General features: G+C 44.2%; 1 long non-coding RNA gene across 1 annotated transcript; it reads right to left on the reverse strand.

Annotated features, from left to right (window-relative positions):
* Positions 1 to 3687: 3687 nt before the first annotated feature.
* LOC311596748 lies at positions 3688 to 16555 on the reverse strand. The gene is made up of 4 exons (XR_014778959.1): positions 12629 to 16555; positions 12042 to 12144; positions 9721 to 9803; positions 3688 to 6871 (listed from the first exon to the last, which is right to left on the reverse strand). It is a non-coding gene; the product is annotated as an uncharacterized lncRNA (long non-coding RNA).
* Positions 16556 to 17391: the final 836 nt, after the last annotated feature.

The following is a 17391-nucleotide window of genomic DNA, read 5'->3' on the forward strand; positions in this document are numbered from 1 at the left end:
CTAAATTTATTGACTACCTTATACGTGCATATGCATTCTGCTTGTTCTCACCCCTCCCTCTCTTATCCTCAGCCATTCCTTCCCAAGCACACACGTCTTTTTCTCTTGTAGCCCATGACTTCATCCCACAATGGCTGCACGGCCATATACGTTTGGAGTCCACTGAGTCCACAGCTGATGATAATTACTGTCCAGAATATACAGTTTCTGTCTCCTTGGTCAACGTTATTCCTAAATGTTTTACTTTTAATTGTGTTATAAATTAAACTGCCTTCCTAATTTATTTTAGGTCATCTACTTTTCGTGCTTAGAAACTCAACCAATTTTTTTTTTTGCAATATTTAAAGAATTTATACTCTGAAGTTCAGCCGAGCCTCTCAGCTTACTCCCAACGCTCCATATTTTGCTGCACCATAAAGAAACCAGTCGAAAAACCCCAGTGCACCCAATCCATTGTCATGGTTTTATGCCATATTTCACAAGCTTTTCCTTTTTTTTTTTTTTTTTTTAACCAATCCTCGGTTCATGTCATGTTTTATCTGTATTGGTGTTGGGAGAAACGGGGTAAAAACCCCGTAATGTACTTCTGGCCTTTGAAGCTCACCTTTGCACTGTATACAAATGACTGCCTAACAGAATTTATTATACAGGACTTAGGTCCAGGAAACGCCGCATTTCTTACCTGTCAACAATGTTCTTATAGTTTTGGTGGAAGTCAAGGGGAAGAATAGATGAAGAGGTGTGGTTTTCATCTGGCTGTAAATCTGAACAAGGCCTGACATTTTTCAATTACACCTGTCATTGAAAACCATGATTTCCCAGCCTAGGCCTACAGGCAGCTCTTGGAGGGCAGTGGAGAAGATGAGAAACATCAGCCGGGACGCTGACACGGACCGAGGCAGTTTGCCATTTCCAGAGGCTGGGGAGGGTCATCCAAGCCCTGTCTCCTGCTTGCTTTAACGTGATTTTCTTCCAGTTTGATGTATGTAGTAAAGATAAAAATCATGCATAATATGATATTTTCCTTTTGGACTATAACCTGGGGGCGAGAGTCAACATTATTAAATGAGTGACTCAACACAGGAGTGGTGCATGGCTAGCCTTGTGACCCTTTGAGCACAAGTTGTCATTTCGTAGGCTGATTTGTTTCTGAGCAAATTGGATTTTTCAAGAACACAGCGGCCATTCCTTTCTTCTGATATAATAGAACACTTGATTAACTTGTGTGAGGTAGCCTTGCAGATGCATGCCCCAACCTGCAGCTTCCCATAACTCTCACCAGTTCTATGGTCTGACCACTTAAAGGCGAAATCCCCAAAACTTGAAAACTCAAAGGATTTAAAATGATATTTTTGCATCAGATTACTTGGTCATATCCACAGAGAATCTGATAGATGGCCCAGATGTTAAGGCCTCCCACATCCCCGGGCGCTGCCAAAGGACTTGTGACTCATGAGTGGCTCATGGTTAAATGTTCAACTTTGCATCTTTTCATCATTATTACTTCACGACCCATTGGCTCCAATTTGCGCTGTCCATATGCTTCTGTGTTTCTGTTTCTCCTTTTAAAATACTTATTTGTTTGTTTTGAGAAGGGGTCTTAGGTAGCCTGGTCTGGTCTCACACTCAATGTGTAGCTAAAGACGGCCTTGAACTTCTGCTTGCTCATGCCCCCACCGACGCTGGAGTCCTGCATGTGCCATTGCCCCTGGTTTCTGTGGTGTTGGCGGTAGATCCCAGGGCCCAGTGCATGGTAGACAAGGACTCTAACAACTGAGTTGCACACCCAGCCCTTAATAAGTATTAAAACTATCACTTAAGTGTTAAACCTAATTTGTCTGCAATGCATTGCCGTTTTCTGTATCTCTGGTTTGCTTTGGTAGTTTTTGTCTAAGTTTGTTCATGCTTGTTAATGTAAACTACTGGCTATATGTGTCCTTTGGCTTTATTTAAACTTTCCCGTAACAGCAGGAATGATGTCTAGCTTCTCCACAGATGATATAGAATCCACTAATTTTTTAAAATTTAGCAAAGGAGTTTGCTAAGGTTGTATAACAGACCAATATAAAAGATCAATTCTATTTTTTGCACACTAGGACTGAACAGTTCAAACTGGAATCAAGACAAATACAGCTACAATGACAATGAAATGAATAAAATATTTAGGAATGTGGGGGTGCTGGTGAGATCGCTCAGGAGTTAAGAGATCTTGCTGTTCTTCTAGAGGGCCGACGTTTGGGTCCCACACCAGCAGTGTTTGGCTGACTAAGGCTCCTGGAGTCACTGTTCGCTGAGTGGTTTCCTCCTCGTAGCAGCAGGGACATTTGCCATCTAGTGGCAAATCTCAAGGTCTTACACATCCACTGCATTAAGCACAGGCAAGGTAAACACTTTTCTATGTAGAAACTTACATAACACAAGTCTGCACCCAACACCCTCCGCCCATATGTTAGACAAATCTGTAGCAATTACAAACCTAAACTTCTGTGCTCTGGAGCTCCCTAAGGCTGAGATAAGCCCCCACCTGTGCCTATGAGGACCTTCAGCCTCTACAATCACCTGTCTGAGCAGTCCTTGCTCCCCTCCCCTTTGGGTAGTGACCCTGCTGCCCTGTCAGCCCTGTGGGACCTCGGTATGAAACACTGCCATCTTGTGGCCTTCAGTTTTCATCATATAAGGCATAAAGTCAGAATACAAATGAACTGAATAGAGCTGAGCATTCATAAACGAACTTTCATACTGTGGTCAGTTGATTTCTAACTGCCTTGACTGTTGAGCGCGTTTCACCCACTGTTCTCTGACCCTAAACTGCCAGCTTGATTGGCAAATTTTAGACCCAATGGTCCCTATAATCACATGAGTCAGTCCTCTTATGTTTAAATAAATAGCAAGATAGATAATACGTTAATATAGTAGATGATAGACAATAAATGGTTGATAGTCACATAGATAATAAATAAATAAAACATGATTGATATGTAGATAATAGGTAAGTGACTGACAGGTAGATACACGGATAGATAGCTGACTGATAGAGTAGATAGATGGATAGATAATAGCTGTTAGATAGTTGATAGGTGATAGGTAAGTAGGTGATTGATAGATTATAGATGATAGATGTGTAGGTACATAGATGCTACATGAGGGTGGAGTGAGGACACACATTATAGTGGCTTTATAGTGTTTATTATTTAACACAAAATTTAACTTTAAATATATTTTTATAATATTCTCCTCCCCAACTTTTTCCAGATCCTCTCCCCCTCCCTATCCACCCAAGTTTAAGTTCTTTCTCATAAGAGAAACAAAAATCCAATACAACAAAATCCCCGTAAACCAGGAAAACAAAATAAAATACCACCCAAAAAAAGAACAGATAAAATAGAATGAGGTAGAAAACAACAAACTTCCAAACCATAGCCAAATAAAAGCACACACAAAGCCAGGTGTGGTGGCATGTGCCTTTAATCCCAACACTTGGGAGGCAAAGGCAGGAGGATCTCTGTGAGCTCGAGGCCAGCCTGGTCTACAAAGTGAATGCAGGACAGCCAGGGCTACACAGAGAAACCCTGTCTTGAAAAAAACTAAATAAATAAGTGCACACACAAGAAAGCCTGGAGTCCCCTAAATATTGTTCTATTATTCCCGAAGATGTTTCCCTTAAATCTGTCCTGAACCTCCTTTTGTAGCTCCTAACCCCTCCCCCTCTCTCTCCCTCTCTCCTTCCCTTCCTTGCCCCACCCCCAATGTCTTTTAAATATATTCACTTGATCTTTTTCTTTCAAATTGAAAATCCTTCTAATCACTTTGTACTTTCAGGTGGTTGAACCTCCTATTATTTGAATGGCTGGGGGGATTCATTTTCCTATGCCTCCTGCCTTGCTCCCATGACCATTTCCCCTCCCCCACTCCCAACCCCACCCCTAAGCCCGCACTTTGAGACCGGGTCTGGCCTAGATTCCTTGTGTAGAGCAAGCCGACTGGTCTGGAAGGCACACAGATCTGCACGCGGCCTCCCAGTGCTGGGGTTAAAGGTGTGCACCACCACACCTGACTTTTTTTTTCTTATCTACTAAATTTCTTCTTCCAGTTGATCTTCCCACTGTGAATTCATTTTCAAAAAATAGAAGGAAGGAATCTCCCTACCCTCCTGGGCTATCTAAGGGCAAAGAGTGAATCTTTCCTGGCATGGAGACCGAACGTGTCACTTGCTCTCCCAGGAGAATCCTTCCTCCCACCTGCGCCTGTCCCAGGTGGCTCTCCTACATGACCAAGACTGACAGGCCTGCTACGGGAAGCAGGAGTCCAGGCTGTGAGGGCAGCGATCCGGAGCGACATTCAGACACCCGGCAGCTCAGAGAACCGCAGTCTGCTGCGCTGGCTTGTTTTGTCTTGCTCTGCGCTCCTGCTCTTGAGGACAGGCTGCCCTGTAACTGGTCATCCTCCTGCCTCCACCTCCAAAGTTCTGAGTCTAATGACACACCAAGAGCCATGTGGGCTTCTAATCTCTAGTCCCTGGGAGGATGAAGCAAGCCTCTCTGAGACTGGTTTATCTTCTCCCTGAAAGAGGCTGTTAAGCACCATGGTCTCGTACATGGCCAGATGGTTGTGCCAGCTCACAGACTCTCTCCTGATACTCTTACTTGCACAGAAGCTCAAAGCACTTAAGCTTATCATACTTTGAAAATCTGTGTTAAATGTCAGTATCTTTGTGCAGTACTTAAGATGTGCTGGATCATGAGTAAAGGGATTCTGGGTAAAACCTGAAAGAACATGTATTTCACGATAAACTAGTACATCCCTAGACACTTTACTATAGACACAACCAGCCAGCTAGCTTGCACTTTATCTACTGGCCTGTGACTTTGTGTGGGTCCCTGACATCTCAGAGCTCCCATGCCTTGTAGAGCTGTTTAGGATAGAATTAAAAGTGAAGCATGGAAGATGGAATAAAGATAAAGAACCAGGGCCAGGAGTGGTGGCACACATCTTTAATCCCAGCACTCGGGGAGGCAGAGGCAGGCGGATCACTGTGAGTTCAAGGCCAGCCTGGTCTGCAAAGGAGTCCAGGACAGCCAAGGCTACACAGAGAAACCCTGTCTCAAAAAACCAAACCAAACCAAACAAAAAGATCAAAGAACAGGAAACAAAGAACAAATGTAGTTGCATCCTACAATGTGCTGTCCCAAGTGGAAACAACTAATCTCTTCTTGCCAGAATATTTGGTGAGCGATTTGTGCAGAGAAAATAATAGCTAAGGTGGAGGCAGACAAATGACAGCTCAGCCACCAGCAGGAGCCCTGTGGGCTCACCAAAAGCTGGACTAGAGAGCACTTCTATGGCTCCTGCCTGGTCAGTGAGCTCCCTGCAACTACATGGAAATAAAGACATGTTGGCTTAATACGACCAGGTCAGAGAATTTATGAGTTGACATAATAAAGATGCTGTGTAGAACACTTGGGCGATCCTTTCTTTTTCCTGTCTAATAGCCTTCTCAAACTTACACCTGGTCATAAATAATGAAATGTTTACAATATGAATCTCATATGTATTATGTGAACTTGTAATAGAAAATACAATTTGTACATCGGGTGTGGTGGCGCATGCTTTTAATCCCAGCACTCGGGAGGCAGAGGCAGGTGGACCGCTGTAAGTTCAAGGCCAGCCTGGTCTACAAAGTGAGTCCAGGACAGCCACAGCTAACACAGAGAGACCCTGCCTCGAAAAACCAAAAATAGAAAAAAAAAGAAGAAAGAGAGAAAGAAAATAGAATTTGTTGTTTTAAAGAAATGAAAATTCCAATGGTTTGATTTTACCAAAGAAGACTCAGGAGCCAGATGCTGGGGTGAAAACCTGCTAGCCCAGAGAGGAAGAGAAAGTGCCCAGCTGACCTTCCTACTCAGCTCATGTCTCAGGAAAAATCCCCAAAAGCTTATTAGCTCAGTGGGCAGCCCAGGAGAAAAAGGCCCAAAATCCAAGGCCAAAGGCTTGCCAGCTCAAAGCTCAAAAGGCTAAAAGACTCCTTCTTCTTATCCACACTGTCTTAAATACCCCTCAACTAAAGTCCCTCCTACTCTTAATCCATGACAGCTGGTTTCTTGCTCTGCCTCTTGACATAGAGTTAACTTTATTACATCCTGTGTACAGAAAGCTCTTGGATTAAAGATGTATTCTAGGACTAAGCCACACCATAACCACCAGCTTATAAAAACAGAATTTTTTTGGATTAAAGGTGTGCATTAGGGCTCAACCACACCAAACAAGAAAGAGGTTTTTACAGTTCACAATCTCCGGGTTCACAATGGGATCAAATATCCTGCAACAATAAACAGTATACCTGAAAAGTTCTGAAGCTGTGTGCTCCTATCTCCAGGATTTTGTGCCATTACAGAGGATACAAAACTTCCCACTTGTACATGATTAAAGTGGAAGAATTATTTCTGGCTTAAATCTCTAAATAGTTTCAGATTCCACAGATTGCTAAAACACTGTACATAGGAAACGTTTCCAGTTCTTGCACTGAGGGATATTTTAAGTTTTTGTCTCAGGAAATAGAGGCGTGCTTGTTTGGGGCCAGGACAGAATCTTGTCATTCATTTCAAACAGTGAAACTTGTGTCCATACAAAGACAGAGAAAAGAAAGTCCTTTTCCCACAAGCAACATAAAACAAACCTTGGCAAACAAACATTACTTTGAAAATACAAATGATAAAGATCTCTCTTGTGTTGGGCTGGAGAGATGGCTTGGGCAAGGGTCTCCTACCGATCTCTCTGTGCAACCAATTTCAGGTCCCAGCACCCACAGGGTGGTCACGGCTGTCTGCAACTCCACTTGCAGGGGTCTGGTGGCCTCTTCTGGCCTCTGTGGGCACTACACACAGTGGTGCACGTAAATAGACTCATTCGTAAAATAAAAACAATCACAATGCCTCAGGCCACACACCAGTCATACAACTCCCCAAGCCTTCATGGTGGTTTCTCCTCTACAGTGCCAGTCACTAGGACCCTGCCTAGCACTCAACTACAAAGTTACTAACTTAATAGGAACTATGTTATACTCAGCCCCAATTTGCTACAACTTTTAAAAAATATTTTTTAATTTATTCCTTAAACTTCACATACGCAGTGTATTTGACATACGGGCTCCCCTTGGGCCCCCCAACATACCCCCTCCACACCGCCTGTCTTCTTTGTTCCCTTGTCACCGGTGCCTCGGGTCCATTTAGTGCTGTCCTTATGCACATGGGTGTGAGGACATTCTTTGGAGCATGGGCAACCGACCAGTGGCTAGATCCACCCCTCCCCCTCCCAAAAAAAGAGGCTCCGTCTCCACCAGCCACCTAAAACTGCCACCAACTTCCCTGCTAGAGGGGGAGCCCCCTCCTCAGCTCATGCAGGTTGTGGGCAGGCACCCACAGCTGCTGTGAGCTGACATGTACATCGTCCTCTGGGTCACATCTGTAAGAGAGTGTTTCCCAGTGCCCCTTTACCCATGATGCTCTCTGAGGTGTGCTTGGGAGGGGCATGGTATAGATTACCCATCTGTGGCTGCATCCTCACAGTCGCTTAATATCTGCACCATGACACCCCAGGAGCCTTTGCACTCACTAACTATTGCCTGCTGTGGGAAGATTCTCTGACCAAAGCTGAGAGAAGCACAGATCTATAGATACAAATACTTCTAAGTCAGTTCGACAACGTGATCATTTAATGAAACCTCACCAGCAGCTTCCCTCTCAGGGCCTATGATCTCTTGAGTGGTTTCAGTACCAGATGGGAAACCAATTTGCTACATAATTTGTTTCAAAATCCTGTGCTCTTGTAAAAAAAAAAAAAAAGAAAGAAAAGAAAAGAAAGAAAGAAAGAAAAGGAAAGAAAAGAAAAGAACCTTCCCTTTGCTATGTCAATTTCCCTACTCCACACCAGGCCTAAAGTATCATCTTCTGTAGCACATGGATTATGCCTGTCTGATCACGGCTGCACTCCCAGCCCCCCACCCCATAGCACATGGATTATGTCTGTCTGATCATGGCTGCACTCCCCCCCCCCATAGCACATGGATTATACCTGTCTGATCATGGCTGCACTCCCCCCCCCCATAGCACATGGATTATACCTGTCTGATCATGGCTGCACTCCCCCCCCCATAGCACATGGATTATACCTGTCTGATCATGGCTGCACTCCCCCCCATAGCACATGGATTATGCCTGTCTGATCATGGCTGCACTCCCCCCCATAGCACATGGATTATACCTGTCTGATCATGGCTGCACTCCCCCCCATAGCACATGGATTATGCCTGCCTGATCATGGCTGCACTCCCCCCCATAGCACATGGATTATGCCTGTCTGATCATGGCTGCACTCCCCCCCATAGCACATGGATTATGCCTGTCTGATCATGGCTGCACTCCCCCCCCATAGCCCATGGATTATGTCTGTCTGATCATGGCTGCATTCCCCCCCATAGCACATGGATTATGCCTGCCTGATCATGGCTGCACTCCCCCCCATAGCACATGGATTATGCCTGTCTGATCATGGCTGCACTCCCCCCCATAGCACATGGATTATGCCTGTCTGATCATGGCTGCACTCCCCCCCCCATAGCACATGGATTATGCCTGCCTGATCATGGCTGCACTCCCCCCCCCCATAGCACATGGATTATGCCTGTCTGATCATGGCTGCATTCCCCCCCATAGCACATGGATTATGCCTGTCTGATCATGGCTGCATTCCCCCCCCCCATAGCACATGGATTATACCTGTCTGATCATGGCTGCACTCCCCCCCATAGCACATGGATTATGCCTGTCTGATCATGGCTGCACTCCCCCCCATAGCACATGGATTATGCCTGCCTGATCATGGCTGCACTCCCCCCCCCCCATAGCACATGGATTATGCCTGTCTGATCATGGCTGCACTCCCCCCCATAGCACATGGATTATGCCTGTCTGATCATGGCTGCACTCCCCCCCATAGCACATGGATTATGCCTGCCTGATCATGGCTGCACTCCCCCCCCCCATAGCACATGGATTATGCCTGTCTGATCATGGCTGCACTCCCCCCCATAGCACATGGATTATGCCTGTCTGATCATGGCTGCACTCCCCCCCATAGCACATGGATTATGCCTGTCTGATCATGGCTGCACTCCCCCCCATAGCACATGGATTATGCCTGCCTGATCATGGCTGCACTCCCCCCCATAGCCCATGGATTATGCCTGTCTGATCATGGCTGCACTCCCCCCCCCCATAGCCCATGGATTATGTCTGTCTGATCATGGCTGCATTCCCCCCCATAGCACATGGATTATGCCTGCCTGATCATGGCTGCACTCCCCCCCCCCATAGCACATGGATTATGTCTGTCTGATCATGGCTGCATTCCCCCCCCCCATAGCACATGGATTATACCTGTCTGATCATGGCTGCACTCCCCCCCATAGCACATGGATTATGCCTGTCTGATCATGGCTGCACTCCCCCCCATAGCACATGGATTATGCCTGTCTGATCATGGCTGCACTCCCCCCCCCCATAGCACATGGATTATGCCTGCCTGATCATGGCTGCACTCCCCCCCCCCATAGCACATGGATTATTCCTGTCCCTTTGCTATACCACTCCACACCAGGTTTTCAGTTGCACTAACAGCAAAAAATGAAGAAGCATCAAAGAGCATGAAGGGACTGCAGAACCGCACCTTTCCTCACTGACGGACTCACAGACTCCGCCGGCTGAAAGCTTCCTTCTGTTTGCTGTCTCCGTAGCTGAATACATGCTCACCTGTTTTAAAAATTAAAATGATCTTTTGCTTTCATTTGTTTTAAAGTATGTCACACCTCTAATCCCAGCACTCTGGAGGCAGAGGCAGCCGGATCCCTGTGAGTTTGAAGCTAGTCTGGTCTACAAAGTGAGTCCAGAACAGCCAAGGCTACACAGAGAGACCCTGTCTCAAACAAACAAGTATAACAATTCTTAACACATATACACACATATATATACATATATGTGGAATTTATACATACATATGTATGTATACATGTGTGTTTGTGTGTGTGTGTGTGTGTGTGTGTGTGTTTGTGAAATTTATCAGTATATGCTCGAATATTGAGGAAGTAGTGATGAATTCCAAAGCCAGTGATGAGTTTTAGCTAATTCCAGATGTACTCAAGTTGACAACCAAGAATAATAACCAACACAGTGTGGAAGAATTCTCTATTATCTCTGTAACATTTCTACAAATAAAAAATTAGTTCCAAATAAAATGGTCAGAAGCACCTAGAAAGCTGATGTCCAAGGGTCATAGGTTCAAAGCCAGCCTGGGATGCAAAGATGTATCTTACTGATGGAGGCGTGACATTTTGGGGAACATTACCTTAGCCTGGCACACAGGATGCGGGCTACTTCTGGGGTCAAACATGAGTAAAGTTATTGCCTCTTGGGTGGGAAATTTAACATGAATTATCTAACTCCATTACTATTTCTACAATATTTTTCACTTGAAAATTTCCCCATAAATGTTAATCATACAATGGTTTTTATTTCTACATAGAATGAATTTTTATTAAAAATGCTTTTTCAGATTGTAATGTAAACTGTCCATAAACCCATTCAGAAAGCTACTTTCCTCTGACTTGAAGAGGCACACACAGAGAAGCTGATGATGTCATCTGTGAGAAGCTGATGACGTCATCTGTGAGAAGCTGCTGACACCATCTGTGAGAAGCTGATGATGTCATCTGATGTTGTTTCTCCACTTTGTCAAATGGTTTAACTACTGACTCTGAAATGATCTAGACCTCTTAACAAATTCTGTTATATTCTCAGTAAATTTTTATTTAGCTATAGAGAGTAAAACCTCAACTTTATTAATAATAACATAAAACAAATGTGGTAAAATATGTTATCTTATTCCATAACTATAAAGAAAGTTGTCTGATTTTAGGGTCATCTGTCACATGGCACATTTGCATATCATAACAGCTCATAAATTAACTTGCTTTAATTTATTATTAGCCCATTCACCCTAATTAAAACTGGAATTTAGGCCAGGTGTGGTAACGCACACCTTTAATCCCAGCACTCTGGAGGCAGAGGCTGGTCGATCGCTGTGAGTTCGAGGCCATCCTGGTCTACAAAGGGAGTCCAGGGACAGCCAAGGCTACACAGAGAAACCATGTCTCAAAAACAAACAAACAAACAAACAAACTGGAATTTAGTTATGCAAAAAAATCTAATTCTCAAATAAATTTTGAGGAGAAAAATGTATCTTCTACCTGTTCAAGACAAGTTCATCCATAGCTATTTATACACGGAAGGTAAGAAATTGTGCATTTCTAGGGAGACTGACTAGGAGCCATGAACATATGCTGTGAAGACATGGTCCTAGGAGAAACAAGGAATTCCACAAACATCTTTTACCAATCAAACAGTCCTGCAGAACAGAGCATCATCACCTTAGTTATGTCAGGATTTAAGGCCTAAAGATCTAAAGAAGCTGACCACTGTGTCTGTACCAAGAATCAACTCACGTCTAAAACCCATCTTCTCCTATAACCTTTTATTTCAAAAACAAAACATAATATAGTATTCATTTTATATATGAGTGTTTTGACTGCATGTATGCATGCATACCACACATGACTGGTGTCCAAGGAGGTCAGAAGAGGGTACTGGACACCCTGAAACTGGAACCACAGATGGTTGTGCACCCCCAAGTGTGGGCCGGGAGTCAGTCCTGGGTCCTCCAGAAAAACAAGTGCTCTTGGCCACCGAGACTCATCTCCAGCCCCTTCTGTAAACCTCTTAACACCTGAGACAGGGATTTTAAACTCCGTGTCTCTGAATCACCTGGGAAGCACTGAAATTTCCTAATAACACAAGCCATACCCCGGTGTAATTCATTGGAGCGTCTGAGAGCAGGACGCCAGGGCCAGGATCACCCAAGATGGCTTCAGCAACTATCTCAGGTGACTGCAGTGTGCTGCTAAGGTTGACACGGTGTCCTCCTCAGATACTCACCGAAGGAGTTCACTCTTCTTGGAAGCTTCTAGAGCCATGACTAGGAGCGGCATGATGGCAATTCTTGGTTGTCAACTTGACCACATCTGGAACTAACTAAAATCTAAAGGAGAAGAAGGCGCATGTGTGAGGGATGTCTTGCTGAACTTGAAGTAGGTCCAGACCTCTGTAACAGGAAGACACACGCCGCTGTTAGCCTGCGTCCTGAAGTCTTTGATCTGGGCCACACCTTCTCTGGAAGCCCTGATAAGGACAAGGAAGGGAGATTTTGCTTGCCCTCCCCTTGCTAACAAGTCCATTCCTTCACTGCCTACTTCCTTAATGCCTACTTCTCCTGGATTCCAGTGTATACTGAAACCAGCTGAGAGACCCAGCCTCATGGACTGCGTCTCAAAGTAATTCCAATAATTTCCATATATGTGTGTGTGTGTGTGTGGTGTGTGTAATACACTCACATATGTACACATATTATAAACACACACACACACACACATATATATTTCCCACACATATGTAAGTTTTGTTACCCTAGAGAGCCCTGGCTAATACAAAGCCTCCTCCTCTTTGCAAGCCTTCCCTTTACCTACCTTTATCTTTGATGTTCATCAACACAAAAGGTCCAGGTGCTTGCTTGGGAGTTCTCTTCCTAGAGGACTCTACTGAAACCATCACCCGAATGACCTCCCCGAGCTCCTTCAAGCGCCTGCCACCTGCTTCCGGTGAGGCTTCCGTGGCAGCTTTATTTGAAGCCGCTCACCCACGCTGTGTACTTCCGCTCACCCACGCTGCGCGCTTCTGCTCACGCACACTGTGTACTTCCGCTCACCCACGCTGTGCGCTTCCGCTCACCCACGTTGCGCTCTTCCGCGCCCATGTTGTGCGCTTCCCTCTCCCTTCCCCTGCTTCGCCCTGCTGCACAATATTTGTCCTCAGGAAGCAATACACAACTGGTTTACTGTTTGCCTCCCAGACAGAAGTGTTTGTGCGTTTTGTTCACATTGCTTCTGAGTGCTGTTGTTTAAAAAACAAACAAACAAAAAATCGGATCATCATGAGTTAGAGGCCAACCTGGTCTAGCCAAAGAATCCCAGGACAGCCAGGGCTATTACACAGAGAAATCTTGTCTCTAAAAACCAAAAAGAAAAAAAATCCAACCATTCAGTTTTGCCAATGAGGACTCGAGAGCCCGATGGTGGGGTGAAAACCTGCTAGCTCAGAGAGGCAGAGAAAGCACCCAGCCGACCTTCATACTCAGCTCACATCCCAGCAGAAAAACCAAAAAAGCTAAAAGCCATAGAGCTTGCTAGCTCAAAACTCAAAAGTCCCTTCTTCTTATCCACACTGTCTTAAACGCTCTTCAACTCAAAGTCCTCCTGCTCTTTAATTCCTCTCAGCTGGTTTCTTGCTCTGCCTCTTAACTTTATTAAATCTTGTGTTCAGAAAGCTCTTGGATTAAAGGTGTGTGATAAGGCTGGCTGAAATATATCTTAATCACCTGTTTACAATAAACAGAAAGTTCTTGGATTAAAGGTGTATGTTAGGGCTCAACCACACCAAACAAGAAACAGGTTTTTACAGTTCACAATTTCAGGGTGCACAATGGGATTGAATATCCCCCAATAGAGTGCCTATGCAAGAGTGACAAAGTTGGTCTCCATAGACCACAGGTACTAGATATTGGATCCAACAAGCTACAGACTGAATATTCTGGAAGAAAAAAAAATCTCATTTTGTCATGACCATCTGCCGACTTTTCTCGTCAACATTTCCTAAACAGTATAATGAGTACTAACATTATACTGGGTACTGTAAGTCATCCAGGGTTAAATATATATGGAAAGACACGTGCAGGTTACATGTAAATTTGATACCATTTTATATAAGGAACTTGAGGATATCTTATCTGTATGAAGAAACAAGCACTCCCATTTTTATTGAGTTAATTAGCCCTAGAGGAGGGGCTATCTTCTGCTTACACAAATAAGGAAACTGATTCATGAGCCGAGACACAGCCTGCTTGAGGAGTACTGGTTGTTATGCAGTGGCAGAGGATTCAGGCTCTGCCTGGGTAAGGAGGCACCCCTTGCTGTAGGCTGGTTTTCTCCGATATCTTTACTTGAACATTTATACATTAACCTTGTCAGCGGGTGCTGAGTTTTTATGTAAAAACTAAATACTGTAACATCAGTGGGCTGCCTCAATGGCCATTTGACCTGCTATGACAAGTTTATTTAGGTAATATGAACCAAATGTATTTTAAACATACAACCTAAGTGACAGGTTCTGAGAGCATGCTTAGTGTACCTCAGGGTTGAAAAAGACAAAGGTGTGTATGGATGCTCACATTGCAAATGCCAGTTAATGCAATTTTTATTTCAATCAGTTACCAACTATATCAACATTGAGTTATTTATGGCTCAGAAAACAGCATGACCTCTTGATTTCCAAAGAGAAAAATAAATTGTGATCATTATATCATATGCCTAAAAGCATCAGTGTGATAGACCAATTTCTACAAATCAGTAGTTGGATGTAACGATCAATAGTTGAGGGCACAGAAATGTAGGTAAGATCTAGCCTTTATAATGGACTTAATTTGAATTCCACTTGCAAAGTAAAAAGCTATCAATTCTGTAGCGTGTCACAGTTCAGACACCCTGAGTGTCCTGGGTTTGGACAGCATCCTAGAGTACAAAGGTAGTCGTGGGTACTGTCCAGCATACTCGCGAATCGCTCCTCCACACAGTTCAGGTGTCCACAATGAAGAAGAAATTAAATCCAGCTTCAAAACCTGCTGCTCAAAGAGAATATAACACTTGGGATGCTAACGTAAGAATATACACTTCCCTCTCTTAGACGAAATATTCCCGGATCAATGACAAAATTCAAATCTCCAGGCTTGTCCTCTGGAAAGGAAAGAAACAACTCTCAAGTGGCCTCAGCGCTCTACTGTGGAGTCAGTCCGTGGCTGAGCCTCGCAACTTGCAAGTGAGAAAAAGAATAAGGAAAAACAACAGGTTATTCTGGAGCTTCAGGAAAGAGGGACTCTGAGAACAGTTTCCGGTCATGGGGCTGCCTGTGTCTGGGGGAAGCGTACAGTGTCCTTCTGCGTGGAATTTAAAATAATCCTAAATACTCCACAAAGAACTTTTCCCGCGACGCAGACCACAGAATTTAGGAGATGACCCATATAAAAACCAAAAGCCATAAAGGTGAGCCTAGAAATGAGTGAGGAAAGGGCTAGCCCAGGACAGCTAAATGTAGTGGTACTCAGACTGTCACATCTGCCCAGTCATCAGTACCGGGGTAGGGAGCCAGAATGGGAGCCATGGGTCACGCAATGGCATCACCCCAGCATCAGGCGCTGTGGTACTGTTCCATAAGATGCTGTCACACATCAGATGTAACACATCGAGGCATTTGGGGGGAAGCAGCATGTCTGTGAGGCTCTCCTAGAAACTGTTTCAGAACAAATGTGTACATAATGTACAGAGAGAAAAGGGAGGAAGATGATTGGGCAGATGGAGTGGTAAATATGAGTGAAAGTTAAACACACATATGAATTTTTATGATATCCTTATAGATTATAAGGTAGAGCCAATATAAAATTAAGAGGTATCAATAAAGATGTAATGAAAATACTGTACCATATAGTTGAAAAATAGTATTTTACTAAATCACACTTAGGTTAATCACATTATTAAATAATATAAATTAATAGGAAGTACCAGTGGAATGTAGAAAGTGCATAGAACTGAATGAAAGCAGAATTACATAGAGAAAAACACTACAAAGATTAAAAGAAAAGGCCTCATGAGGATATTCGTAACTCTTTAAAATAGATGTATGTATTAGGCCAGTGAGACGGTGCAGCACTCCACACACCCAACAGAGACCTTCTGACCTCGCATGACGCCATAGTACTTATGTGCCCCCCCACACACATAGCAAAATTAAGTTACAAATGAATGAATAAGTAAGTCAAATGTATCAGGAAAAGTATCTTTCCTGTGACAGAAAGAACTACCCATCCGTCCACTGTGGCTTTTTTTCTTGGCTCTACCTACAGATGTAGCCACAGAGTTACAATGCCCCAGATTTGCCCTTCCAAAGGTCCTAAGTTCAACTCCCAGCAACCATATGGTGGCTCACAACCATCTATCATGAGACCTGGTGGCCTCTTCTGGCCTGCAGGCAGAATACTGTATAAATAATAAATAAATAACTCCTTAAAAATACATGCACCATCTTATCATATGAAGTTAAAATTATCCAATACATAATTCGAAATTATTTGGCATATGACGACGAGATCTCAATTGATATGATAACACAAAGGACAGAGGGTGATGCTAAGGTGACAGTTGGACTTCAGTGACAAGTCTTTGAGGCAGGTATTAAGGTTTCTAACAAGCTGCAGTGAGGACCCCGGGACCTTTGACAGGATGATAGTATGGAATATCATGGGATGTCTACCTAGGAAGGGCTGCAAGAGACTAGCCAGGCCAAGAAAGAGGTCAGTTTGCTCAGGAAAATGGCCTCAAAGCATGAAACCACGTACCCTCTATGTGGGACACGAAGCTACAGGAATTAATGTCTTTCAGGCTGTGCGTCAGTCTTGTTTGATGGGAGCCTCCTTACATTCCTCCTATTCTTCCTTGTTGGAGTGGGAATGTTAACTCTGAACCATGATACCTTGGGAATATATAATTTGTTTATGATCTTACAGAGGCTCGTGGCTGTGAGCTTCCCCTGACTCTCAATGGAACATTTCAGCTTGGCCTTCTGAGCAATGCCAGAATTGTTACGACTATAGTATCTTTAGAGACTGGCTACGTACCTTTTGCATAGTGAGATGGACATTAATTAGTACTAACGTATGTTACTAAATAGGTAAGGTTTGCAAGCCGGGCGTGGTGGCGCACGCCTTTAATCCCAGCACTCGGGAGGCAGAGGCAGGTGGATCACTGTGAGTTCGAGGCCAGCCTGGTCTACAAAGCGAGTCCAGGACAGTCAAGGCTACACAGAGAAACCCTGTCTCAAAAAAACAAAAAAATAAAAAATTAAATTAAATTAAAAAAAGGTAAGGTTTGCAAGTAAACTACTGTCTATTTCTAGGTAGCCACAGAGAGCTTTCAGTGGCCAGTGTCGAACGTGTCTTTCACTAGGCTGGAGAGGAGGCGCAGCCAGTAGAAGGCTCAGCTTCCAAGCCTGAGTCGGCCCCCTGGGATCCTCATGGCAGAAGGAGGAAGAAACTGACTCCTGCAAGTTGTCTTCCGACCTCAATATGTACCTCACGGCACCTGCACCCCCACCCCCGCTATATTAAAATTTAACGTCTCTCGTTACA

The sequence above is a fragment of the Acomys minous genome, assembly GCF_964271855.1.
Source record: "Acomys minous genome assembly, chromosome: 4".
Lineage (NCBI taxonomy): Eukaryota > Metazoa > Chordata > Mammalia > Rodentia > Muridae > Acomys > Acomys minous.